Source organism: Coturnix japonica, chromosome 3, assembly GCF_054131305.1.
Source record: "Coturnix japonica strain WE chromosome 3, WE-NBRP24, whole genome shotgun sequence".
Taxonomy (NCBI): Eukaryota; Metazoa; Chordata; class Aves; order Galliformes; family Phasianidae; genus Coturnix; species Coturnix japonica.
The window spans coordinates 48,380,339-48,406,890 of NC_140665.1; the positions used below are offsets into that span (position 1 = coordinate 48,380,339).

Here is a 26,552-nt window from a genome sequence, read left to right on the forward strand (position 1 = left end):
TGAGTATGAGCGGCTGCACTGTTGAAGTCAAGGCTTAAGGATGATGTTGTGAGTGTGATGGCAGCTCTTGTCTGCTCAGTGAAGGCAGACAGGGTTGAATCTTGCCTCTGCTTTGAGTCAGCATGAAGCTGGGATTGCTGCCAGCATGTGCTGAGCCCTAGGTAATGGCGCAGAGCTAAAGGTGATATACCTGTGGCTCAGTAGAGTTTATTAGTTTGGCCCAGAGCCACGTTAAGTGTTCAAAAGGCTTTGGGTTATCTCTGAGCAGGAGCAGGAGCCACATGTATCTGCTCAGAACGAGTTTAAACCTGTCGGTATCATCACCTGTAGACATATCCTCTGAATCTGCATCTCTAATGAAAGAAAACTGGCATCATTTAGTGTCCTGCCTCTCTTTGACTGTGCAAATTCTATCTTTTTAAAATTATTATTATTGTTTTGTTTTGCAAAGCTTGTCCCACTATGTGGAAATATTAAAAGAGAAAGAAGCAGTTTCTGAGTTGGTGGCCCAGAACACCCTGAATAACAAAACAAGATCTTTTCTGGATGGTGTTGCACTTTCTTTGATGCCTTTTTTTGAGTTCTGTACTTACAGGATCAGCAGTCTTTAGTACAAAAGTGCTTGGAAGCAGCATTTCCGCAGGGGAAGGCTGATAGATGTGAAGTTTTTGAACCCTGACTGGTGCAACTGCTCTCTTCCTCTTTGCATCTCTTGCTTAGGACTCAGCTTCTGAAAGATGTGACGCTCTCTGTCCTTGGAACAAGTTGTTGCTTTGCAAAGATTTCCTTTGGATCAGTGCCTAGTAAAGATGAAGAAAACACTTCTTTGTTTTCCTCCTCATTTTTGTTAGTGAGAGTACTCTTGGAGATTTCTTTTAAAGCCTGAATTATATCAGTCTTGTGTAGAAACTAATTTTGATGTAACTTGTTCTAGTTTGCTTTTGGAATTAATGGCCTCCCAAATGTCTGTCACTCACGCTCCTCCATAAGGAGGATGAGGTATTTTGACCATTTTTTCTCTTTTTAATGAGACCTTTACTTGGACACTGAGTAAAAAACGGTAGTAATGCAAAATTTGCATCTGCTCAGGATTTCCATGGCTCTATCAGTTAAACTTCTAAACATCACCCCTAGTAGGGTGATGACGTGATATTTTCCCATAGATTATCCTACTTGAATGATCAACTGTCTCCAAGGTGTCAGAAAGGGTTTTACTTGACTCAGGCACCTAGGTTTGACAGTGCTCTCTGATTTGACAGCAGGAACCATTGTGCTGTACATGGAGAGCAGGAAGGGAGATGTCTTCTTCCTTTCCCTAGATATGTTCTGAGGGTAAATCCTATCCCATCTATTCATTTGCAGTATGTTTGTGCATAAAAAAACAGAGGTTGGTTTTAAAGTAGCAGGGACTTCCTCACCCAAACTTCCAGAGTACCTTATTTAAGTTTGCCTTCAGAAGCTTGACAAAGGAGTGGTGATTAAATGTTATTCTCCCAGACCTCCCAACTCACACCCGGAGCAACAGTAGGTGTATGGACAATTGGACAGCTTGTGTTGTCAGTGTTAGTGACTGCTGCCTAGTCATGGCGGGGGGGAAGGATCTCAAGGAGGAAGCTGAATAGTTGAGATGAGCTGGTGGTGTGCCTGTGTGAGGGATGGGTGATGCCTATGTGTGTAGCATGACCATCCCAAATCATTCTGGAGCCTACCAGCTCTTGCACCTCTTGCCCACTATCCCCCAGTTGGTAGAGTGATAATTCCTCTCAGAATGGTTTCTCTTTGACTTCTAGTCTACTTGGTGACAAAATGGGTCAAAACACTTTCATGATGATGTTTCAGTATGTCAGAGTACCTTGCAGTGTTTTGCTCTGCTAAATATTTTAAGGCTTTTTCACTGTAGTTTGTGTCAGAATAAAAATAAGCACAGGACTATCAGACTTTCCCCGCAGGACAAAAATTCCATTTTCCAACCACCTCTAATTATTTCCATTCTGCTGTCTGGAAAGGATCTGGAGACAATTTAGACAGCCAATTTACTATTGACTTGGGAAAAAATTATTTACCCTCCTGAGCCTCTGTAGATGTGCAACCAGTGGCGTGTGATCAATAGAAAGATCTCATGTTCAGTGATTTCAGGGCTCACTGAAGGACCATGAGCCTGGGTTCTGCTTTACCTGTGTGTGCAGTTTTTGTGGCTGTGGTGGAAAAAGAAGCATGTCACAAGCCGGGGAACCCTCTGGAGCGGTAGATGCTGAAGCACATGGAAGGGACAGCCGGTGCATGGAGCAGCAGGGCTATGCAGTGAGCATGGCCATGTGGAAGGCATAGGAAGACGGGGAGGAGTGCAGTACCACATTTACATCCTCCAGGGTTTACTTGACTGCACCTGAGGTGGAACCACTGCAGAAGCATCTGCAGCTCCGGCAGGGAAGGGAGCTGCTGCATGGGGTGTGTGTGCACCTTGGGCACTGAGCTTCCTGAGTGCTCTGCAAATGGATCCAGATTTTTCTTCAGCTTTTCTTGCATACCAGAACTACATACATCATCCTGAACACCGCTTTAATCCTGTTAGGGCTGTGTTTAACTGGGGTTAGGGTTTGTCACTAATGAGTACGTTGAGGTTAGTAATTTTCAATTATGTTTTTCTAACTCTCAATTAAAAAGGTGGTTGACTTTTTATACGGAAAAGTTAAAAATCCTCATTTTTCATTTAGGCTGGCTACAAATTGTAAAATCAAGACTCATGGGTATGCAGACTTAACATTCTTAAGAAATATACTAAAAAGTGTTCTTCGTGTTTAACTTCTAGAATTTTATTTTAGGATTTTATATGCTTCATGCTATGCTGGCAAATTGAAAAAATATTGGATCCTTATATGGAGAACCAGCAATTTCCCACAGCCCTGCTTTTATGGCATTGAACGCATTTCATTTTGTATGTGATTTTCCCCAGTTGCCAACTGACTACATCATGCAGTTCTTTTGGCTTATTCTTTCTGTCTTATGACCATCAGCAGATATTCTGAGTAGCATATTATAAAGCCACAGATCCTTTTGCTGCCTTGGATTTTGTCTCTTACCGTTGGTAATAGAAAGGCTCTTATTAATTCTGTGGTGTCAGCAAGGATTGCAGACAATGTTGGAGAGCCCTGCTGTGAATGACCGTGGCAGTTGCCAACGTTTGCCCTTCATGCTGGCAAACAGGGACATGCCTGCCACCTCCAGCCATCCAGCATGCATTCTTCAAAAGCAGTGCGAGGTTGCTCTGGAGAAAGAGGAGGAAAAACGCTGGTGCTTGTGAGCAGTTCAAGATGATCTTTAAATCCTCAGGGTGATCTAAGTGTTTAGGAAACACGGCTGAATTTCAGTCATACTGTGGAAGTTGAGAATAACTGCAGGAGATGGGGCTGGGCACAGGGAGGATGGTAGTGGTGTTTGCAGGCATACAGTATTCTCGCATGGCCAACTTCTATATTTTATTTTATGAAAGCGCATACTGACCACAAACTGAATTTGAGTTACAGAGGTACAGAGAGAAGGGTGTATGTGTAGTTGCTTGCCCATCCTGACTGCACTGGGGCTGTGTATAGATTCTTGCATCCAGCTGTGGGGGTGGCAGCAAAAGGAAGGCATGTAAACAGCTTACAGTTGATAGTTGTTCATAACAGTCTAAAGAATTATATGGTATTTAGGACGCTGCATGTATTTTGAATGGTTTGTAGGAGCGTGACAAATGGTTGAATACTGAAGCATGATGCAAGCAGAGTGCATTAAATCGTGTACGTGGGATAGCTTTGCTCAGTGATAACAAGGAGAGGGCTAAGATAATAGTTTACATGTCTGAAAACTGAAAACCTTACATAGAATCAGCTGTTACTTAAGATACTGTGAGGGATAATAAGTGGTATAAATCAGAAGTAGTAAGTTTAATGTGAGTAAAAGGAAGAATATTTTCACTGTCAGATCTCAGAAGTTGTAGAACACTTCTTCCAGGAAGCTACTAGAACCCTGTCTCTGGAGATGCTCAAATTAAGACTGCATAGAGCAGAATGTGTACTACTGGGAGCTGGTCCTTTGTTGGTAGGATTATGATTGCCTACAATGTTTGGCTGTTATCAATTTTGTTGAAGTGTTTCCTGGCATGATGCACAAAGGGGTTTAGGGCTATAAAACTTTTGAGTTTATGTTGATATAATGCTTGGGATACAAATATCTGTGCTGAATTGTCACTGTCACTTCTCAGAGCCAAAATTTTAATGTGAAAGCATGTCTTAGAAGATCTCCATGTGCATGGCTGTGATTGTGAAAATGTACGTCACTTATGGCCGACAGTGATGGAACATAAACCCTTTGCTTTAAATGGCTGTGAGGATTGTAGGCCAAGAGCACGTTTAGGCGGGATGACTATGAGAACTCTTTTATCACAGCTTTCAAATTTGTTTTTAGTTGATTATTTTCTTCCCTTTTCTGTGCAAAAAGAATTTTGTCTCACAACTGTGCAGGAGGGTAGAGAGGGCAGATGCTAATCGCCAGTCACTGAGCTTGGGCTAAGCCAACTCTTAAAAAGTGGCTACTTCTTGCTTCTGTAAGACTGGTGTAGAAATGAAAATGCTCAGCCTGACAGCTATAAGAAGTTGCAATAAGGGGTTGAGTCATCAAAAAAGTGCCTGTGTTGCTTCTTCTTTTCTTTTACTTTATTTTCCATCACAGGATTACAATAAAAGATTTATCCAGTTTCTGAACTGTGCTTCACTGGTAAGCACAGTTGAACGTTTAGTTTCTTCTAAAATAATTTACTTTGTTTTGGAACAGTTCTTGCTTCCCTCTGATCCACACACTGACATTGTTTTTATTTCTTGCAGTATTTCATCTTTCACTGGGAGTTCTATGTTATAGGGAAGACCGTCTCACAAATATTACTTGTTTGGTAAATACTTCAAGAAACTATGTAGAGCTAACTGTTCTGAGATCTCAGAACGGGAGCTTGGCATTAACTTCTTGTTCGCTTCTATTCTCTATATCCTCTTGAGCTAGGAGGTCCTTACTGTGCAACTATCTTCCTCGGACAAAGATGTTTTTATGAGGAACTTTTATATCTTGCTGACATTTTTGCCCATTCTTCTCTAAGAATTTATTTGGGATTGCTGTATTGAGGTTGCTTGTTACTCAAAACTGAAGTTGTAATACGTTATTTATCATACTGAACTTAGTATAATGGTACGAAGTATTTATGATAATTTAGTCATGGTTGTTTTGAGTAGTTTCTTTTTTCTATTCATTATCGGCATTTTATTACAACTATACTTGTATTAATGTATGTATTATCATGTGTGCTGTTGACATGTGCTTATCATACTTACATGTATATTTAATGTATAAAATCTTTCAGAAGCAAAACGTTGATGATTAAGTGTTACCCTGAAGAGTTCTAGGGGGAAGTTTATGGGGTAGCCATTTTTGGAGCAGCAGCCATGATCTCTAAAGTTTAACTGTTAAACTCTGAAAACCTCCAAGTTAGTGGTTAGCCATGTGAGCTCTTTGCTGTCACATGGATAATAGGCATTCCATTTGGCTTTCTCCTAATAAAGAGAAACAACTGTGAACGTGGTTGTGCTTAGCCACATTAGACTTATTCTGCATTAAGGGCATATAATAATTCCTTTAAGGGTAAATTTGTACAGAAGAAAGTCAGATTTATTTTATTTTATTTTTAGTTCAGATATAATTTAGCAGCTATAGTTTCTTTACCATTCAATTTACTGTTTTGTTTTATCTGGATGATTTGGAGTAGTTTGTGTACATCTTCATACACCACAGAAAATTTCTGCACAGAATTCAGATTAAATAAGGTTCCAGGAAATGGGAATGAGAAAAACATCTAGATGTGAATGACTGTAAACATACTTAAGAGTCATTCTGTAAGAATTAAATGTTTGGAGTTAATTCTCCTGGCTGGTGCTGTTTTGTTTTGTTTTGTTTTGTCTTCAAAATCCCTTTCAGAGAACACAGAAAACTGTAACTCAGCTTCTAAAATCCAGATGTGCATTGCTGCAGTGCTTGCTGCCTGGTGGCAATTCAAGGGCTATTCTTGTTTAAATAGCAAGGCAATAGGTGCTATGTGCGAGAATCAACAAAACAGACTCTTTGACAGCCAGAAACTCTGGAGAAATTTTTTAGTGGGTGAGAATTTTGTGCCCTAGCTGATTAGGAATAGGAAAGGATGCCTTTAACTCTAGGTCACAGATCTGAAGTAAGATTGCAGATTCCTTGGACTTCTTATTGGAGCAAAAACTTTTCGCTGTTCATCTTTCAACAAGTGAGCACTGACACTCTATGCCAGTCCATGGCTTAACACTACTCTTTTCAATGTGTCATTTTATATTTTTATTGTACTAGCACCTTCAGCTGAATGAAAAGAGCCCTATGTATACCCAGTCTAAGCAGGCAATTATTTTCAGTGTTTTAGACAGTAGCAGACGTGTGCATGGGATTATGTCCATGTTCACTAACCTTGCTGGCTTAAAGCTCATGTGACTGCAGAATATTAGCTTGTTATCCAGTTAACTGGGTCCCTTTTGGTTTCATACTTTCAGAAAGGAATGTATTTCACCTTGATTGTTTTGTTGGTGTTGTTGATTGGTTTGCATTACACTCTTAAGGGTAAGTGTCATAGTTAGAGTAGAACCCTTCTTTGCTTTCTTTTTCCAAGAAATATATCAAACATACTGATCTCCCAAAGCTGTTCATGTGTTCCATTAAGCTTTTCTGAAGCTGCATGCCATTCTGTGACTCTTCGAAACCACCGTGAGATAGTGTCTTATTTTTACTGAAGTCATTTTTTTGACTGCAAAGAGCACTGGTACAGAACTCCTAGTAATTATTATTCACCTTTTCTGAATTGTCAAACAATAGAGGGGCCAACTTCCTGAATTTTGAAGCATACTCGTAAGGCTTCAGAAATGACAATAAAGACAAGTTATTTGTGGAATGATCATGTCAAGAAGCTGTTTGGTATTGTTTGGCTGGTTGGTTTTCATTTCAAGGGTTTCAGTTGATTTATTAATGCTTTCTCAAATGGGCTACGGCAACTTATGTCTCAGAAATTAGTCTCAATTTGTCAAGTAACAAAGTACCCTCTTTGATGGTAATTTGCTGTTCAAGGTGTAATAGATTAGATGTTTTAAATAATGATAATTGATTAAATGTTCAAATCATTATAGGATTAAAGAGACAACAATAGGATGCAAGATTTTCAAAATATTTCTTAAAAGTAAACAGCGGAATAGCCCAGCAACAGTAGAAGTACTTGACTGGATCATGGGTTGTGACAACTCTGTTCATGTGTTGGTTCAGCACTGCTGTCATTTTACAGGAGCACGAGCTGAAATGCATGAAACCAATTTACCAGATAAACTCATGTTAATGATTTTCTTCATTTTGAGCCCTCTCAGCTATAGAGTCTTTTGTGTGGCAGGGCTGAAGACCTGGCTGGAATATGATACTGATTCTTTGAATAAGACAAGAAATGCTTTACAGGAGAAGTGGAAGAGCTATGACAAAGTGTTTGGTGTTGTTGAGCAGATGGAGAGAAACCTCTCAAAAACACAAAAGTAATTGTTATGGCTAGTCAACTCTTCTTGTGTTTCTTAAAAGTTATGACATTACAGCATTGTTGCACTCTCTTTCCGAACTCTGACCTGAACTTCATAGAGCGTGCAATAAGGAAAGCTGGAAGGACTAATAAAATTCATGTGCTGATTGCACTTTCCACCCCTGTTGTATAAAACATTTAATATGTTCTAAATACTCATTTCTCCTTTCCTGCTCATGTTTCCCTTCTGGCTATTAAGTGCATGATGTATTCTGTACAAGTGAGTATTGCATTTATAGTAGCAATAGTGCAGCCAGTGCTGTCTTACAGCAGGTCACATTGCATTTTCTAGCTAAATGTAGATTAACTCAAAAGGTGTTGGTAATCTGGAACAATCACCAGACCTTTATTTTCGTATAAGAAAATTTCTGTGACTAAATCAATCAAATCAAAAATTTTCCTCAAAGTTAAAGAAAGTCAAGTGTCTCTTTTCTTACCGTCCTTTTCCTTGTGAACATCCACATTATGTGAATACATGAGAAGTATGTATGCAAACTTCCTCTCATTGCCTCTCATAGAAGTCACCAACTTCTAGAGTACAGATTCTACAGTGTCTTTCCCGGGCTTCAGGATTTTATTAAAAAAAAAACAAAAACGTTAAATTCTATTCAACTTTTTGTTTTGTCTCCTCACTGCCAGCTAGATTTTGAGAAACCTTCAATCCCCAGATAACTGCATCAGCTTTGAGTCTTTTCTGAAAGATCCTGGGGGATATTTTCTGAGTCTCCTCTTTTATCTTCTTACTGTCAGGCCTGTTTTATGGTCTCTAGTTTGCTGATGGACTCTTCAGGAAGTCACTGACATTTGTTCCTTATCATTAAATCAGTAGATGAAGAAATGCGAGCAAAGCTTGTGGCTACCTCTGTGCTAACCTTCTTTTCCCAACACTGGAGAGGAAGCCATCTTGGCAATGTGTCATTATCTACTACCCCCTACCTATTAAAATGACAGTCCAAGAGCCAGGCAGAATGTTGGTCATTGACATGTTATTACTTGCTATTACATGTTATTACTTACTAAAAGGTCCAGCTGGTTTAGTAGGTGGTTTGTCAGACCGCTATGATCACTCATTGGAGTGTTGACACCATGAGTGAAATACAGAAAGATGGGGGGAGACTGGAGTTTACATTTAACTTTGTCAGTTGAACTAGATGATCTTAGAGGTTCTATGATTCAAAATGAAATAGATTTCATTGCCAAGACTGATATATCTTTTGCAGATGCTATATATTACATTATGCAAAAGGAATCATTACGTTTTCTCTGTTGTTACAGCTTTGTGTAGAGCCCATTAAAATCAATAGATGCATTTCCTTCAGCGTCTTACTATGTCTTCAGTGTTCACACAAACAATTTCATTATGCTACTTACTTTTTTTGCTACTGTACAGAGATTACTAGACAGTAAGAGCAAAGATAAAGCAGTAGCACTGGTTCCATTTCTGATACCCTACTGTCATATTGTTCAACCAGCAGGATGTGCAGAGAGAGAGAACAATGGTTGTGTCAAACAGCTGGGCTTCTCCAGCCTCTGATGCCTTCACGCAGCAGCAGGGCTGTTAAACAGTCTGGAATGCATGGGATTACTGGGGAATGGTGAAGTATAAAGGGAATTTAGGAATTGAATGGGGGCAGGACCTTTCAGATTTACATTCGGTTCAGTGCTAGGAAGGTGTACATGCCAGGCTTAAATGCACTCTGTGTTTAAAAGGGATTAAATGGTTAAGTTCAAAATTCCTTATACTCTATGCACAGTTTATATGGTTTATAGCTAACAGTGTGCAAAGTAGACTTCCTAGGTTTACTTACAAAGTAGATTTATGTGTTCATTTATATTCTTCAATATTAAGAACAGGCAAAGAATTAGCAGTTTTCTACAAGCTGCTGTAACACATTTTTCACCTTATATGGAGAACTGCCTGCCATTTATCAAGCAGCGTTAGGATTTGCTGTTATTGTCACATTCCTTAACATTGGAAGACGTGACGCTTCTCTGACTAATGAGTCAAGTCATAAGCTTATATTTTTGCAGTTTGAATGCTGGGTCTTAATCCAGGAGTTGCTGGGATGGGTGGTGCTTCCTCTGAAAAACAGCAGCGTGTAAGTTTCAATTCCATGTCACCGAGTTGGTTCCTCAGATCTGTCAGAGAAAACAAGACAGTGAAATTGTGTTTCTGTCTGGAGTCTTGTCAAGTCCCCTCCTCACAGGCTCTTCAGCTTCTGAAGAATACAGTATGAATGAAGGTTGAGGAGAATGAAGGGAAAGACTCACAAACAGAGCTCATGTGGCATTTAAGGGGGCAAACAGTACATCAAAGATGTACTGTAATGTAGTATAGTCCTTCATATTATAGAGTCATAGAATGGTTTGTTTTGGAAGCTGCTACTTCATTGACTCATTTAGACACTCGGCGACAACTGTTGGCTGTGAAGTCGTTAACTGCGCTGTGAGAATAAATACGTCACAAATTCATCATTCAAGTGTGACATTAAACAAGTGGAAAATAGAGAAATACAGAGAAATGATTTGTGTAGTCACTGATATGTCAGATTAGAGAAGCAGTACAAAAGAAAAAGCAAGACAATTAAAATTTCAGTTTATAGTTTAGATGTACGGACTAGAAGTGTTAGTGAAGTCTACGTTCATTGAATTTGGATGGTGAAAGATCAGTATCTGGTCTGATTTACTGAAGTCATTTAATTTTAAAAAAGAAGTGCTGTTTGAAATATTTCTAGGATTGTGGCGTTCAGTTGGGTAGGAAGCATTGCCTACTACCACTTATTGTTTTTGCATTATGTAGACTGTTATAAATTTTTAGAGTGCTCTCCACAATTCTTGTGAGTCGTGCTTGCCTTCTAACTAAAGACTTTTCTGTGCTACTATCTGGGAAATAAAATCCTATTAAATGGTAGTGACCTGATGCAATGCATTGATTAGAGAACCTTGTTCTTCGCTGTTGCTGTATTCACTTCAAGGTAGATGCAGAAGAGTTAACTGGAAAATGATACTTGGGTTTTTCTTGCTTCATAAAGGCAACGTTGGCTGTGTTTTCTTGAATAATAAGATGGAAGGAAGAATTCATGAGCCTAGGAACATTTGGAGCCAACAGAAACAAAAGGATAGTTTATATGGCTAAATACTTTTGAAAAACCAACATTTGAAACATTTAGCCAAGTGGTTGCGTGGAAGTATCTATACAATTTTGTGCAGGGTAGTGCAAAAGACACACATTTTTATTTTCTGCTTGCTTATGATTTTCCTGTTCTTCTCTTTCTTCACCAGTGGTTAAACAGATTTATTATCATGTATGGATAGAAAAGATCTTAAACTACAAACATTTATTTTTAGGTCTCCACCCTTGGGCTTTGGATTTTGTGAGCAGCTATTTCAGTAAATTTACATCTATATGGGGAAACCTGCAAATTGAATACTGTGCAAATCCATGTTTTAAAAAAAGCGATTGCTATTCTAGAAGGTAAAAGATATAATAAGGAAGCCAAGTAAAAAAGATTGCTTTTTTGTTTGCTACTAAGGGAGTAATCAATGTTTCCTGCTGGTTTTTGCACCCTGCAATTGGAGATTCTGGCATGAAAATGGTCTAAATAATACTAGGTTATGTGACTGGTTGACACTGCATAATACTGGGAATGGGGTGATTTTAATATACAGCCCTTTCTCAGGCAGAACACCCACTGAAATCGCATTTAAGTGTCGTCAGTGGAACCTTTGCCAAAAAAATCACTATGGATTTGACCCCAAAGTTATTACTACCAAATTTCTTATGTAGTCTTTCATTATTGTGTTTTTCAAGAATGGAGTACTCGATTGAATCCTGGAATTCATTATAACTTTCAGTTTTACCAGTATATCAGCCCTTAAATCTACATTTCCATTGGAAAAAAAAAAAAAAAAAAAATTTGTTGTTGCTCAAAAAGTAGTAGTAAGCACGCATACTCAGTGACTTAGGTAAGCAGTTGCCTGAGGTGCCCAAAAGGGAAGCTTGGGCTCCCAGTCTCTGTGTGAGTAGAGGAGAGAATCGTCTCCAGAAGAGTCTTAGTTACAGTCTACGTTGTCTTTGGCTATGAGTCCAGTCCTACCACTACCTTATTAGCATCAGAGGTGGTGTAGGGTGCATACTGGTTTAGTAATTGGGTCACATGGGTCGGTAGGTGTAAGACCTACTGTGATTTGTCAAGTAATAAAATGGTTCAAAATTTCTTTTCAGAAGTTAGTGGGTTATCTTTTTTACCATGGATAATGAAGACTGTGATAGAGCTGCGTCATTTAACATAGAAAATCTTGTGTTACTGTGGGACACGAAGTAGTTTCTTATTTTGCATGGCTAAATCTACAGTATTCCTGCCTTCCCCTGTGTTATTATTGAAGCAGCAACAACAAAAAGGAGGGAGGGGACATTAGTATTTAAAACTATTTTGATATGCCCTTATGCTTCCAACTGCTTTATTCAACACTTATATAAAACATTGTGGGTGGAGGTGGCAGGAGCACCTTTAAGCATGCCTTCTATATTCTATTATAGTATAATATTTTCACCTGTGTTTAGTTCTTGCCAGCCTTTAGTTATTCATATGAAAAAAAATTCCAGTGTTTTTTTTCTGCCTCAGGCTGAAACCTCTCGGAAAAGGTTTCAACAGAATAACTCCAAAAGCTTTTGAAAGAATGCATTACAGAAATTAGAGAGATTTGTCAACCTTGTTTAGCCAGCCATTTCTTCATAGGGTAGTTGTACCTTTGGGAAGTAGAGAGGCGAGTCAATATGGCTTTTGCAGCCTCATTCAAATTAAATCAGATTCACTACCTTGAGTAGGTTGGTTTAAAAAATAAATAAAAATCATTACTTGCATGTTCTCAAGAGCAGGTTAAATGTTTACTGATAACATCTTTTGGTACGCCCACTATGTAAAACGTGCTTCAGCTGTACCAGCCTCAGTGTGTGCTTGGGGTAGGGAATATGATTGTTTGTACTGAGTGCCAGGCTGGGCAGCCCTGCATTACCATCTGCATCTGCTTTTGTCAAAGATGAAAGTATCTGAGTATTTAATGGTCTTCCAAATTCAGTAGAGCTTTATGCCAACACATACTTAAGACAAAAATTGAAAAGCAGTTGAAATCACTGCTTCATTCATTAGCTACTGTAGTTATTTATGTAGTAATTTCTGACAAAGATAGGACTAGTTTGTATTATCTGCTCCATATCACACCCTTAGTAGTGCCTTGGATGAGATGCCCAAAGTTTGAGGACAAACTGAACATCAAGTTTGTCTATTACCTTTCTTTCTCCCAGTTTGCAGTGGAGCTCTGGGACAGCCAGCTTTTAGGATTTTATCAGTAAATCTTTGTTATTTTGTTATAAGTCATAACTCTGAGAGAAGCTGGATGGTTGAGGCTGGTGGCAAAACAAATACCTTGTCTGAGGAGTTTTGGAGGATGGGAATGAAGTTGCCACAGATATATCAGTATTTCTCCATTCAGGATCTAAAGACTACATGTACTCTATAATCCTTTCTTGCCTGTTTTTATTTTACTTTCAGGTTTGTAATGATATCATAGAATCATAGTATCCTAGAAGCGTAGAACGGCTTGGGTCGGAAGGGTTGTCAAATTCCAACCCCCCTACCACAGGTAGGGTTGCCAGCCACTAGATTAATCATCAGATCAGGCTGCCCAGTGCCCCATCCAACCTGGATTTAAATATCTCAATGGACAGGGCTTCCACAATCTGTCTGGGTAGCCTGCTTCAGCATCTTATCACCCTCTCAGTGAAAACTTGCTCCTGACATCCAATCTAAGCATCTTCTCATTTTGTTTAAAACCATTCCTGCTTGTCCAGTCATTATCTACTCACGTAAAAGGTTGAATTCACCCCTGCTTATAGTCTACCTTTAAGTATCAGAAGGCAGCAATGAGGTCACCCCACAGCTTTCTCTTCTTCAGACTGGACAAGCCCTGTTCCTTCAGCCTGTCTTCATAGGAGAGGTGCTTCAGCCCTCTGATTGTCTTCGTGGCACTCTTCTGGACAGTGTTGGTGACTCTCACCTCTCTCTATTTAAGCCTATTTTCAAAGCTTAGCTCACCAAGTAGGCACAAAATGATCACCCAGTGTGAACTGCTAACTGATATAAGCAGTTGTAGAGGGAATGCTTTTGATTATAGTAACTCCTATTAGAGTTGTGATTAGTGAGAGGCATCAGGAGCTTTTCTGGATAGGAGAGTTTGTGTTTGGGTGGGTGAAGTGGATGCGGAGTGGAAAGCACTTGCTGGCCTCCCGTCTTGCCTGAGTAAGTGGGCTAAGACAAGGTAATCACTTGCTGAGTATAAATGCCTAGGTTGTTTTTACTGCCTTACTTTAATCTACTGCCTTAACAGTGATGAAGAACAGTGTTTTGTTGACTTTCAGATTCACTTCACAAAGCCAACGGTGAATGTTACCATGGATGTCCCAGCAACGTGCAGCAGTCATGATATGCTATTAGGCTTTTAGGGTATTCTGTAAGATCTATTTCTTAGTACGAAAGAACATGCTTTGTTCCTTAAAAGCAAGAACACTTTTAAATTCAAATTTGCTTGTGTGAAAATGTTATTATCAGTGTTAGCTTTATGCTTTTAATTTGGAAAATAAAAAAAACAAAACAAAACCAAAAACAAACAAACCAACAACGTAAGAGCTACAGAGGAAGCAAAAACAATTAAGCATTTTAAGGCCTCTGCATTGTAAAATCTTACATAAGATTTAATCAGTGGCTGAATAGTACATTTATCATCTACCTGACAGCTGGAGTTAATGGTGGGTGACTTTCCAGGGAGTTTAGGTGCTGAGGTAAGCAGGAACAATTCTGATGCTTCTGTTAAATGCTGATGTGCTGCCTTTTTCACAGGTATTTTAAGTAAAAAGATAGAATTTTGGTCTTTGAGGTTAATATATTAAGTCAACTCCTTTCACCATTTTGGTTACTTTAAATCAGTTATGAATGTCATGATAAAAATACGGTATTAAAGTACTAAGTTATTTTCTTATGCATGATTTAATGTACACACACACACACACACACAAAGTGTAATTTTGCTAGAAAAGGAGAACTGGAATAGTTAAAAATAATTTTAAGAAGTTATATACACTCAAGTATTTCTGACAACATGATGTCTGTAAAGTGTGATGTCAAAATCTGTTAAATTCTGTATCTGCTGTTAGATGTGCGCAATGACCCCTTGGTAATGCTGCTAGCACTATGGGAATCTGAGGCTTTCTTTCCTATATATGCCTTGTTTGGCTTTGTTTGTTAGCCTCATGTAGAATTTCTCAGAAACCTTCTCATTTTTCTCTCAGAGATTTTAATTTCTTTTGAAACTTTGCTTGGCAAATGAACAGCTTTCTGTTGTTACTATTGTTTTTGTTTTTAGTAATTGTTTTCCTTGTGTTTTCCAGTGTATATAATGTGAGGTTTAAAAAATTGATAGATTCTTCTTGAGTGTTTCTGTCGAACTCATCTTCTCTCCGTCTTAGTTCCCCATATCTGTATGTTCACTCCTGTACAGTAGCACCGTTTGTGGGCTTGTTCCTGGGACCCCAGTCCAAGCTTTGGGGTAGAATAACACCACTGTTGCTTTAAGCCCACAGTGTTTCTTTATATAGATGTGGCTTGGTTTATAATGTTGCTTTAAATACACAATAAGAGAGTTCATCTCCATTTCAGAAAGTGTTTATGACTGATCTCTTCCTAACCAGGAATGTTTGTATTCTTAAGTTGCTCCACTGCAAAAATGTTTTGAAGTCCCAAGCTGGTGTTGAGGCTCTGCTTGTGTTCTGTGAAGGTTGAATACTGTCAACACTGGAAAACCACGGCTTTGCATTTGTCTGCAAATAGACCAGGCTCACTTCTGTTATTTCTGTGTCTGCTTCCAATCAGTCACCTTCTTTTTAAGTCTGCATCACTGCACTAATCTATGAGTGCCCTGTGCCTGTCAAAAGCCACTGTAGGATGCAGTTGGGGCCTCAGTCCTTTGCAGTAACATAGACAAATTTTCATAGCTTGTTTACTAAATAACCTCAGAATAATTGATTTCAGAAGAAAAATGGTCATAGTGGCAACAAAATAAAGTGATTTATTCCAGATGCTCTTAAAATGTCATGTTGATGTATGTTGAGATTTTCTCACTTGACTTCTGCTGACGCCACTTATTGATTATGTATTGAGTTGACAGAGGCCAATGGAAAAATCCTTTCTGTCCACGTACCAGAACTTCTGTATGGCTGCTGTGTGTTCTGCATGGTGGCTTGGGCTTTGAAAGTAAGTAAGAGGGTAAATAATGCAGAGTATCAGAAGCGTACACAGGAGCAGAGATTATCTGAAGCATGCAATTTATGCTGTGGAAGACAAAGCCCTGCCCCTCCCTTTCTGGCCTGCCTGACCTGGCTGTCCAGTCTCCCGAACACCTATCTTTCTAATGTCATCTGGTGACCAAAGGGGGTTGTGCCTGCACACAGATCTGAGTCAACCACTTTGCAGGAGACTTTCCTGAATAAAGGAGAATGAAGTAGGAGGGGTTAGTTGGTAGAACTGATCTGGGAATCAGCTTCTGCCTCCAGGCCTGTGGGAAGGAGATGCCCTCTACTTTGGTCATGGACAGAATGGTCAACAGGCAGATTGTACCATGGGGATGTTTTCTGTTAGTATAGAGGCCAGGAGGAGATTTTCCTGAAAAGAGAAAATTTTGCCAATCCTTCTTGCTCATTAGAACGTCAGCAGACAGAGTTGTGACCTTTAAAAACAGGTGACATGTGAGCTCTACCAAATTAAGGTTACTGTGAGTTGTGGTATACAGATATGGTCAAGGAACTGTTACCTAATTTTCAGGGGTAAAAGATTCAGGATCATGCTGCAGGCCAATATGCAGCTGGAGATCTTTTGGTGAGAGCTGAGAGGTAAAGGAAAAATGATGAAAGTTTTAAATGAGGTTTTCCACTTGACTGTTTGCCTAGGTGGGACACTGAAACTCACTTTCTGGGTGGGAGCATGCCTGGTTTCATTTGTGGTATGTGTATAACTCTGTGTACATTCTCATCAAGTACCAGTGTCATCCTTCATGGCTTGGCCTTTCTGGCTGATTCATGGCTATAGTTTTTTGGCAGGGCTTTGCAAATATGTATTGATCTCCAAGCCTAGGTATGTTTATTTTGCAGAAATGTAATGAAGTTAAATAGAAGGCTGTGAAATTCAAGCATGAGATTTTCAAAAGAGGAAAGTAAAATAAAAATATCTCAGAAGCATAATACTGAAGGGTTTTTCCTGTTGTGTTCTGGAGCTTTTTGCTCTTTTTCCCTTTAAGTTGAATGAGGAGGAAAGCAGTTTAATCCCATATTAATTAATGCGCATTTCTCTGAGGTGGAATGATCTCTGTTCAGTCACACCTTCAGAGTGACTCAGGTGGATTAATCAATGATAATCTTTCTAATTAAAACTTCTGCTGAGAGAGTTAGAAGCTTTCAGCAGTGATCAGTAGTTTTTTTGTGTAATTAAAGGTAAATGATATTAACACGGTGTTCATCTTTACTTTTTTCCAGTTGATCATTCAGAGATTAGGAATGACTGATTGACTACTGTGTATTCAGTACATTTGCACATTTAGAGTGGCTAGGTTTTTCTGCTTTGTATTTTTTTCTTCTTCTGTGAGCAGGAGCAGCTTACTATGGTATTATACCTGATCTTCACTGTCACATCAGTTAGCCATTTGCTGATATTTATATTTGTTTAGCCCTCTTTTATTCAGGAGAAAGATAGAAGTGTGAGTACAAGATTAATGGCAAACTGTGGTTCTAAAACCGTAGTGCTTACTGTCGTACTACAGGTTATTCTGCTAAAAAAAATAAATCAGCTGTGCCTAGTTGTCTGTCCTCAACTAAAAGGCAGATCCTTTTGCATTGTATTTACCATGTTATGGCACAGCATTTTGGCATCTTCAGTATACTGAAGGATAGCACTGCTTTCTGAGATGTTTGAGATTTATGTGAGAATTATTTCTGCGTGGCAGTTCTGTCTTTTGATTGCTTTCTTTTTGTTACCTCTCTCCATTTGTTGATGCATGAACAATTATTTTCACATTGATTCCTTTAGAAGTGCTTTACCCTGACTAAAATTTTGATGAGAATGGGTAGTATTAAAAGACTTGTTTTATGAAAGAGGTAAGAAGAGTGTTGTAAGATCGTTGATGTAATGTCTACTTTCCCCTAGCCTGCTGTAAAAACATATTTGAATGAGTAAAGCTCTGTATGTGTGCAGCAACATGCTGCACTTTACTGGGAGCTTCCTTGTATTAAGCCTTATTATTAAGGACTCTGCAAATATGGGGAAATGGCTATCACAGAGCTGGCAGAAAATTGCTGCAAAGTTTGTGCTGACAATGACAAACTTCTTTTCAACATTTGGTGGATGTTTTGAGGAGGGATACTGAGACGTCCCTGACAGTTAATTCACTGGGAGTGCCGGGAACACTTCAAAAAACCTGGACCTCCCTGTCCAGTAAGTTTTCTTCAAGAAATAGGATGTGGACCTTAACAAGTTTTCGAGTAAAGCTTGACTGGTAGGGAGGTATTGTGTTACTTTCCCATGACTTGATTCTTTCATTATTTAAAGTATTACACCATCTGCCTGTTATAAACATAGTACTCTCATTTCTTCCAGTTTTTACCCATACTGAAATGTTTTAGCTGTACATTTTCAAACCTTGCTTACCTGAGTTTTTGTATTGCAAGGTCACAAGGTTGTAATTACCAAACAGCCATATTCTCCAATGCTTTGGGCCAACAAGAATCCAGGAGAATCAGGTCTGCACATGTGTGCAGAGTTCAGGTCTACATTGCTGCAATTGTGTGCCCACACTGACACAAGTCTCTCATTTAGCTTCTCCTAGCTCTTACAGTACTCACACTCAATTCTTGCCAAAGTGTTAGTAAAGAAGCTCCATCTGTGAAGAGATGGAAATGGAGTTGTGGTAGGAAAGGGAATATACCCAAGCCACTCTCTGCTGTGAGCTGAAACCTGGAAAGGGAAAGGACACTTCTTATTTCAGGAATTTTGGAAAAGTTAATGTAGGTGAGAACAAGCTGCTGTTTACATCTTTTGAGTTTTAATTGCTGGTGGTCAGGCACTAGGTACCATAATTAAGGAAGGGCTGCCTCCTTTGAGGAGTGTGCTGTGTGATAGGAAAACAAAGTATGGCAAAAGTACATGTCAGTCATGCTGGTAACACTATAAGCTTTGCAACAGAAGTCATCCATGTTGCATAGGTCGGCACTGTTACCTGAGTTCCATCGCCATTTTGGTGGTGTGCACTCTAAATGTTTGGTGTTGATAGCTATCTACTCCTCCCACAGAAGAGCAGTTCTCTATTTTGTAGAAGGAAATTTGCAAGTGGATTTTATGATAACTGCAGAGAAGAATATTACTTAAGCCTTATTACTCATGTTTCCTTTTGGGTGTAACTTACAGCCTGATTCTGCTCCTTACTTTACTGACCCATTGTTAATTTGTCCCTTTTGTATTGTGGCTTTGCTTCTTGTATTACTTGCTATTTTGTCCGCATTTTATTTTAGTGGGGCAGCTTTTGTTTTTCAGTGAAGTCATTTTGGGGCTATTGCAAAGTAGGAACGTGCTCTAATCTTACTAAATTATCTTAGTTAAAAATCTACATAACTTTCTTTTTTTCTGCTTGACCATTTAAATGGAAGAGCAGCCACTAGTTTCTATTTTACATGTATTGTTTTAATTGAGAATCTACTTTGTTATGTGCGGATTTTATCACTAGACTTGTCAGTGAGATCTGCCTTTTGAAGCAGGAAAAAATTCTTGTGTTTGTTTTAATTGTGCTGTAGTTTGTCAGTTTAAATGTTGTAAAAAATAAGGATATTTTTTATGACAAGGTGCTGTGTGCCGTGAAGAAGCTCTTGAAAATCAACCATGCCAATTTAAACATCACAGCAAGTATTGTAATAAAGTCTGACAGTTTGCAGCATGAGGATAACAGAATTTGTAGAGCAAGAAGTTTTCCTTGCCAGCTTTGGGGAGCTCAGACACTATCTCCAGTGTACTCATATGGAACAAGTAGATCAGTGTTATTTTCTGTCTTACTGTTTTCAAGTAGTGCAGATAGAAGAGCAGCAGATTAGTGTGTGTCTGTCTGTTCAAGAACAGAGTGCTGTTCTCAAGAGTGTGGCTGGGCTGCTGCAAGCAACCTTCCATAGATCTCTGTAGCTGAAGTATGGCTATTTTACGTAGTCACAGCTGGGATTTGGTAGGTATTATTCACAGACAGTGCCTCTGCTGTAGAAGGACACTGTGCTGATTATGGCTCCTTTCAAACTTCCTGGTCAAGTGGACTGGGTGGGGATAATGGAGTTAATTGCAGCGCAGACCCCCTCTTTACAACAGACCTGGATGATTCAACAAAAATTCATCTGAGGCACATGTTGACATTTGTTCTATTACTGGTTTCTAAAGTTTTTTGCTGCTGTTCATGAGTGGTGAACATAGAATGATGAGGTCATGTATGAATTCAGTGAAGCTGCTTCTAGTTACTCTTCTTGGGTGAGTTGTCTGCATGTGAGAGGTTTATGGTTTAGCTGGCAGTGGTTCGGAACTGAACTTATTTCTAATGTATCCTGGGATCCACTTGTTAACAAAATGTTTTTTGTTTTTCAGATTGCCAACACTAAGAAAACAGAGGCTTCCAGCAAAAAATTCTTCAGCTCATTGAGCAACAAGGGCAGTGTTAGGAATACATCCCACCCTTGTGCTTTTGCTGCAGGATGCAGTGAGAAGGAAGGCATGCAGAGAGCAAATAATTATGCAAGGTTGGTTTGTTTATATTCTGTTGGTTTGCTTATTTTTGAATGAATAAACTGGATTATGAGACAGTTATAGGCCAAGGTCCAGATACAGCCAGGTTAAATTCTGTGTTAGTCCCTGAGTCTTAAATTTCATATTGGCTGGGTGCCTTTGAGGGTTTAAAGTCAACAAGTATTGAACAGTAGTGCTGGGAAGGAAAATGGAGGCCATCTGAGTTGCTTCTCTCAAGGCACTGATCCAATTCTTAATGACTTTGACTTTGAAATTGGTGGTATTTACAAAACTTCTGTACTGACAAGGGTTCAAATCTGTAAATAGCATAGATGCAGTTTTCTATACTTAACCTAAGGAGGGAGAGGGAGGGATTTAGGCTTTTTCATGCCCAGCTATTTAGAGTGTTATGATGTGGTAAATGCTTGTCTATCAGATGAGATGGAGTGGATGAGCAGTTTTTGGTGCAGTTTTGTGTTGTTCCAGATTTAGACAGAAAACTGCCAATGAAGAGAGACCCTATTTCTGATCTCTCTCTCTCTCTCTCTCTCTCTTCAAAGCGCAGAGCAGTGTTAAATTTGAGTTCCGCTAATTATCAGATGTCTTTTTGTCCTATTCACAAATCTTATGCATGGCATATAAGAGAGATTTGGTGTGGGTTTGAAAGACCTGGTGCAATTGCGCTTTTGGGAGGGCAGGTTTCTTTCACCCCCTTTGATTTGTCATGTGAAGCAAAGGGGTTGTTTTAGATGCAGTATTTTATAAAATGGTGATGGGAGAACGTTTATTCAACTTTTCTGTATTTTGAATTCCTTAGCATCATTTGCTTTTATCACTTGGAAAAAGTGCTTCCTCAGTATCACTCTATGTACTTTGCTATGTACACTACTAATTAACAGAAAACTTAGGCGTGTTTGAGCTTTGTAGCAGTAGCCAACTGCTTAGCCCTAATAAAGTCACCTTTTGAGAAGTTAAGGCCTGTGGGCATTTCTGCACATTACAAAGTCATAGGAAGCAGGGCTGAATACAAATACATCCAGTTCATCTTCATTCCCCAGGAGTTTGTGTAACACCATCTTCAGCACATCCACTGGCAAAAGGTGCGGTGTTGGAGGGATTGTGACCCTTCCTGTGCTGCTACAGGATTGCTTTTCTCTCCTGGCAAACTGCTTTAAGGTGTCTTAAGAGTCCTACAACTTGAAAGGAACTTAGGGCGCCCATGCCAGTGAATTAAATATGCATGAATTTTACATTTGCTGTTGTTTGATTTGTAAAGTATTTGATTTATTCTTTTGTAAAATAGGTTATTTTTAATATTAGCTAAGAAATTCAGGAAATAATATAGAATCAGGATGGATTTGCAAGAGCAGTAAGTGATATTTTGAACACGACTGCAGCAATCTGGAAGCTCTTCTGAATTTTGAGTTCTTCCCTCCTCAAAAAAAAAAAAGAAATAGTATAGAAAACCCTGTAACAGCCAGATTCAAGTTGACTTTGAAAAAAGGACAGCTGTGATGCTATGCCATTGTGATTAATGTAACCAATGTATTGTTCCAGTGTATTGTGCCATGCTTTGCTGCCTCAGGTTACGAGTGTCACTGAGATTTTGTACACTGCAGCATTCATGAAAAGTCATAATTCACCATGGAAGTCAACCTGCTGGGGGTTCTTTCTAAAAAAAAAAAAAAAAAACCAAAAAAAAAAAAAAAAAAACCAAAAAAAACCCAAACAAAAACCAACCAACAAAGAACAAACAATAGCAAAAGAAAATGATTTTATTTTTGTTCGATCTGTACTATGAAAGGGAGAACACTGGTCCTGTTTCTAAAATCTACCAAGACTAGAGTCTTGTTGGGAGATTGGGTGCCACAACCGCCTGATCCTGTTGATGCTTTTTGCCAGGTTTCAGTGCCATGATGTAGATGCACTGTTTGTTGCCTTGTAAATTCTTCAGATGTTTTAGCAGATTTGTTAACTTTGCTTTATTTTGCCTGTGATCATCTGCAGCTTTCCAAAGAGCATAGGAAACCTAGAGCAAGTTTGTCAGTGGCAGAAGGTGAATTTAAGAACCATGTGAAGACATGGAAGAGAAAATTACGGCATACAGTTTCCTAATGATAAAGATACCAAAAGCATCCTAAAATTACAAAGCAGTGCTGTGCATTAAAGCATTAATTTGCATTTTGGTTAAGGCGTAGCTGCATTTTTGGACTATCCCTTTAATTCTGCAGTGTTAATTGCCTACTTACTAGTTCCTGGGGTGGAAGCAGCAGAAGGAGTGCCCACAGCAGTATCCTGACGTAGTGGTTTCTATCAGACAGAACAGTGGGACTCCTAAGGTTGCTTTGTAACCTGGGGTCTACAGCTGTAGGTCAGCATGCTGACTTGCATAGGAATCTAATTAAAAAATCAAAGATATTAAGGAAAGCTCACAAGTGCCATATGTTCTTCTTTACAACTTGAAATGACTTGGTGAATCACAGTAACAAATTTTATCCTTTCTGCATTAATGCTGTAGCTGAATTCAGCTACAGCAGCCAGCTAGTACAAGAGCAGTTATTCAGGCTCCTGACAGTATTAATAACCATTTGAATTTCGGCAGTTATCCCATCAAAGTATGTTCTGGAGATAGAAGTGATTTAAAACCCGGTCTCATGAGGAAAGCTTCAATACCCTGCAGATGCTGTCTTGACCTACTGGCTTAGTGTGGGCTTGTGTGGAGCAGCACATGAGGTGCTGCACCCTAATGAGATGTCTGTCTAAGTGCATCTCCTAGCATCATCGTCAGCATCCAGAAGGTGGAAAAAAGATCAGTTCCTCTGCTGGCTTATGCTTTGGTGAGCTCTGGTTCCCCAGGCCTGAGGCTGAAGGACCCCTTGCTGTGCCTGACATCAGCCTGCCTTTGATAAGATATAGGTATGTACACACATAGAATCATAGAATCATTGAATATCCCAGTGGGAAAGGATCCAAAAGGATCAAGTCCAACCCCTGGCTCTACAGAGTAACACTTAAAATGTAAACCCAGTGTCTTAGAGTGTTGTCCAAATGCTCCTTGATCTCTGGTAGCTTGGGGCCATGGGCAGCCTGTTCCATGCCCACCACCCTCTGGTGAAGAACCTTTCCCTAACCCTCAGCCTGACCTTCCCTTGATGCAGCTCCATGCCATTCCCTTGGGCCCTGGTGCTGCCTTTCCGCTCCCTGTGAGGAGCTGCAGCAGCCATGAGGCCTCCCCTCGGCTCTGCTCTGGGACCTCCAGTTGCTCCTCATATGCCTTGCACTCCAGACCATTTGCCATCTTTGTAGCCCTCCTTTGGATGTTCCTCTATATAACTTTATGTCCTTAGTAGACACCAGCTTCAAAGTTGCTTTGGAGAGTGACATGTTCTGTGGTACAAGGTTCAGGAGACCAGAGTTAGGCTGAGAAAATTACTGAGAAGTACAAACATGCTAGAGGTGGTAGAAGTGAAGTAACTACTGTGCAGTATGTTTGTTTCCACACTGGATCTTCAGTGGTGGTTTAGCCTGAGGAAGATGGACACCTGCTTTTCCAGAGGAGTTTCTTTTGAAGCAAAGCTGATGTCTAATTGAGATAAGTAGATCACTGTAGAGGCTGTTTAATTATCGCCCAACATTGCTGGCATATGCAGTAAGATTGTGGACTCAGATGTTTGATTAAGATACAATCATAACTCCATCTGTAGACTCTTGTAACAAATTGTTCATAGGTTAGAGTAATTAAAAGCTAGGCTGGATTCTTTATCTCCTCTCCAAGTGAAAGTCTTATTTGTGTGGTTGATTAGTTGAGGAAATGCCAAACAGAAATCTGTAGATCCATGGGGAAAGCACGCTGATCTGCAGTTTTGCCGTGGAATGATCAGAGAAACTAATCAAAGGTGAGCAAAGGATGTGCACCAGTGACTTGATGGAAGTCTTGAAACAGAGCAGTCTAAAAACTCTTTTAACAATGTGTAACATGAGTAGCAATAGAGTAGGTTCACAGTTAACCTCAAAAAAAAAAAAAAAAAAAAAAAAAGGCATGGATCTAGCAGAAAGATACTTTGTGGCTCTTTTGGGCAAGCCCCTTTGACTAAAGCTGCTTTCTAGTTCAGAAGAATCCAGGAGGTTCAAAATAGGCAGGAAGAAGCAGGAGAAAGAGGCAGTCTACTGAGTGAAGCCTTATGGCCTGCTGCTTAGGTCTGTATTCAGAAGGTAATTTCTGATTTGACAGACAACTGTGAATAAACTCAGAACTATGTTACTGATTGCCTAAAAATATATATATAAGTCTTGTGTACTTGTTTTTTTAATGGTGTAAACTTGGAAGGAATTCTAAAGGCTCTGAGGACTTGAAATATTGTTTATATCTCTAAAGTAGGCTGGCTGTGCTCATTACATATAGTTATTTTCTAGATGTACATGAATTTACCAGCTTTGTGTTGTTAGCCATGGCTCATTTCTCCACTGCCACATAGCTTGGGTGTGCTGTCAGCAGAGGCCATCAACATTATGAAAGAGGACACCAAAAAGTTAGGTGTGCCTAACAGTATTTAATGATTCCACCCTTCAGCAACAGAGCAGTTCTCCCTGCTACGTATATTCAGTTTGACACTCATATCCTGGTCTTGCTGGCAAGATGAGATGGAAAGTGCCACTTTGCCCCTGTGGAGCTGTTGGGAGCATGCCATTGGGTGCTTGGGGATGTTGACTGACAGCTCAGCCTGTGCTTCCTTCTGCTCTGCATTCACTGAAAAGTAGCTTGCCTATTAGAGAATCCTCATGAAGAATGAATCCTTCCTTCCTTTGCTGTGATGTGGGTAGCGTGACTGGTACATCACAGCAGCTTTTCCTAGTTTGTTTGACAGGACTTTGAGCACAAACAGTGATGCTCTGTGCCTGAGTATAAGAGCAGGAAGAATATTTGACTGCGTGGATATTTCTCTGGGATTCATTCTGACTGAGCTGACTGTCAACCAGTCAAGGTAGATGGTTATTCTCCCACCTGAACCTTAGCACTGTAATCATAAGGATGTGAAAATCCCTGGTTTGAAATACTGATGGCTGCTTCTGTCAGTCTGTTTCCAGAGAAATGCGTTCTTATGAAAATAAGTTCTCACTCTCCCTTTTTCTGACATCCTGCAAAACCTTACCATGTAATCCCACTGAATCTACACAGGTGTTTTTGTTTTTTTTCTTCTTCTTAAATTCATCAGAAATTTCCTACATTGCTTTCTAAAAACCTGGAGATACTATTTTCCTTCTGAGGCATAAATTGCCTTTGCTAACTTTCTGTTTGCTGAAGGGCTATAGCGTTATGTACATTTTCATGTTCATTTGCAGAAGAGCCCACAGCAGAGTACAGTCACATCCAAGCCTGTCTCTCAATCTGCTGTCTCAGATATGCATGTGTGGGAGCTCTGCAGAGCCCACTTCAGGAGAAGAGTGGTGGCAGAAGGAGTTTAAAGGAAACTTTAAAGTTTCTCCATTATTTTCTATTCTGTGTAGGAAACAGAAAAATAGTCTTTCAAACATTTTCTGTAGATGGTGCATTAAGATGTATTACAATGTCAGTTTGCAGGTGGCAACATGAGATTTTCGGGTTGGGAAGTGTGTGGATGGTACACTTGGTGGTTACAGCTCTGGAGCTGCAAAACTTACATCTTACATCTATACTCAGACTGACAGGGGTTGGGGTCTTTTTTATTGCAGATTTATTCAGGACTAGGCAAAGTAGGGAGCTGGACTCTTTTTCCTGTAACCCATCGGTTTTGGACTATGTGAGTGTTCCTGGAAAATTTTCCTGAAGAAAACATTTCACAAAATATGTCTGTGAAATGTTGAGATTTTGACTAACTCCAGATGAAAGTACTGTACCATTCCTGTTTCACAAGTTTCACATTTGTCCTAAAGTCCATCCAAAACCTCTCTTTCAGTAGCCCTGAGAACCTTGGCCTTGACTATATCATCTCTATTACCTGGCAGTGGGAAGATGCTGATGTAAGATGATGTTACTTGGTTCTGTTTTCTCCCTGCTCAGAAATTAACCACAA

General features: G+C 39.5%; 1 protein-coding gene across 4 annotated transcripts in view; it reads left to right on the plus strand.

Annotated features, from left to right (window-relative positions):
• TIAM2 (TIAM Rac1 associated GEF 2) overlaps nucleotides 1-26,552 on the plus strand; it is a 163,208-nt gene that overhangs the window by 10,968 nt on the left and 125,688 nt on the right. For all 4 annotated transcript variants that reach the window (XM_085541531.1, XM_085541529.1, XM_085541532.1 and 1 more), the window contains exon 2: nucleotides 20,365-20,516. The gene's annotated coding sequence lies outside the window, so the exon portion shown is untranslated. The remainder of the gene's footprint in view (nucleotides 1-20,364; nucleotides 20,517-26,552) is intronic.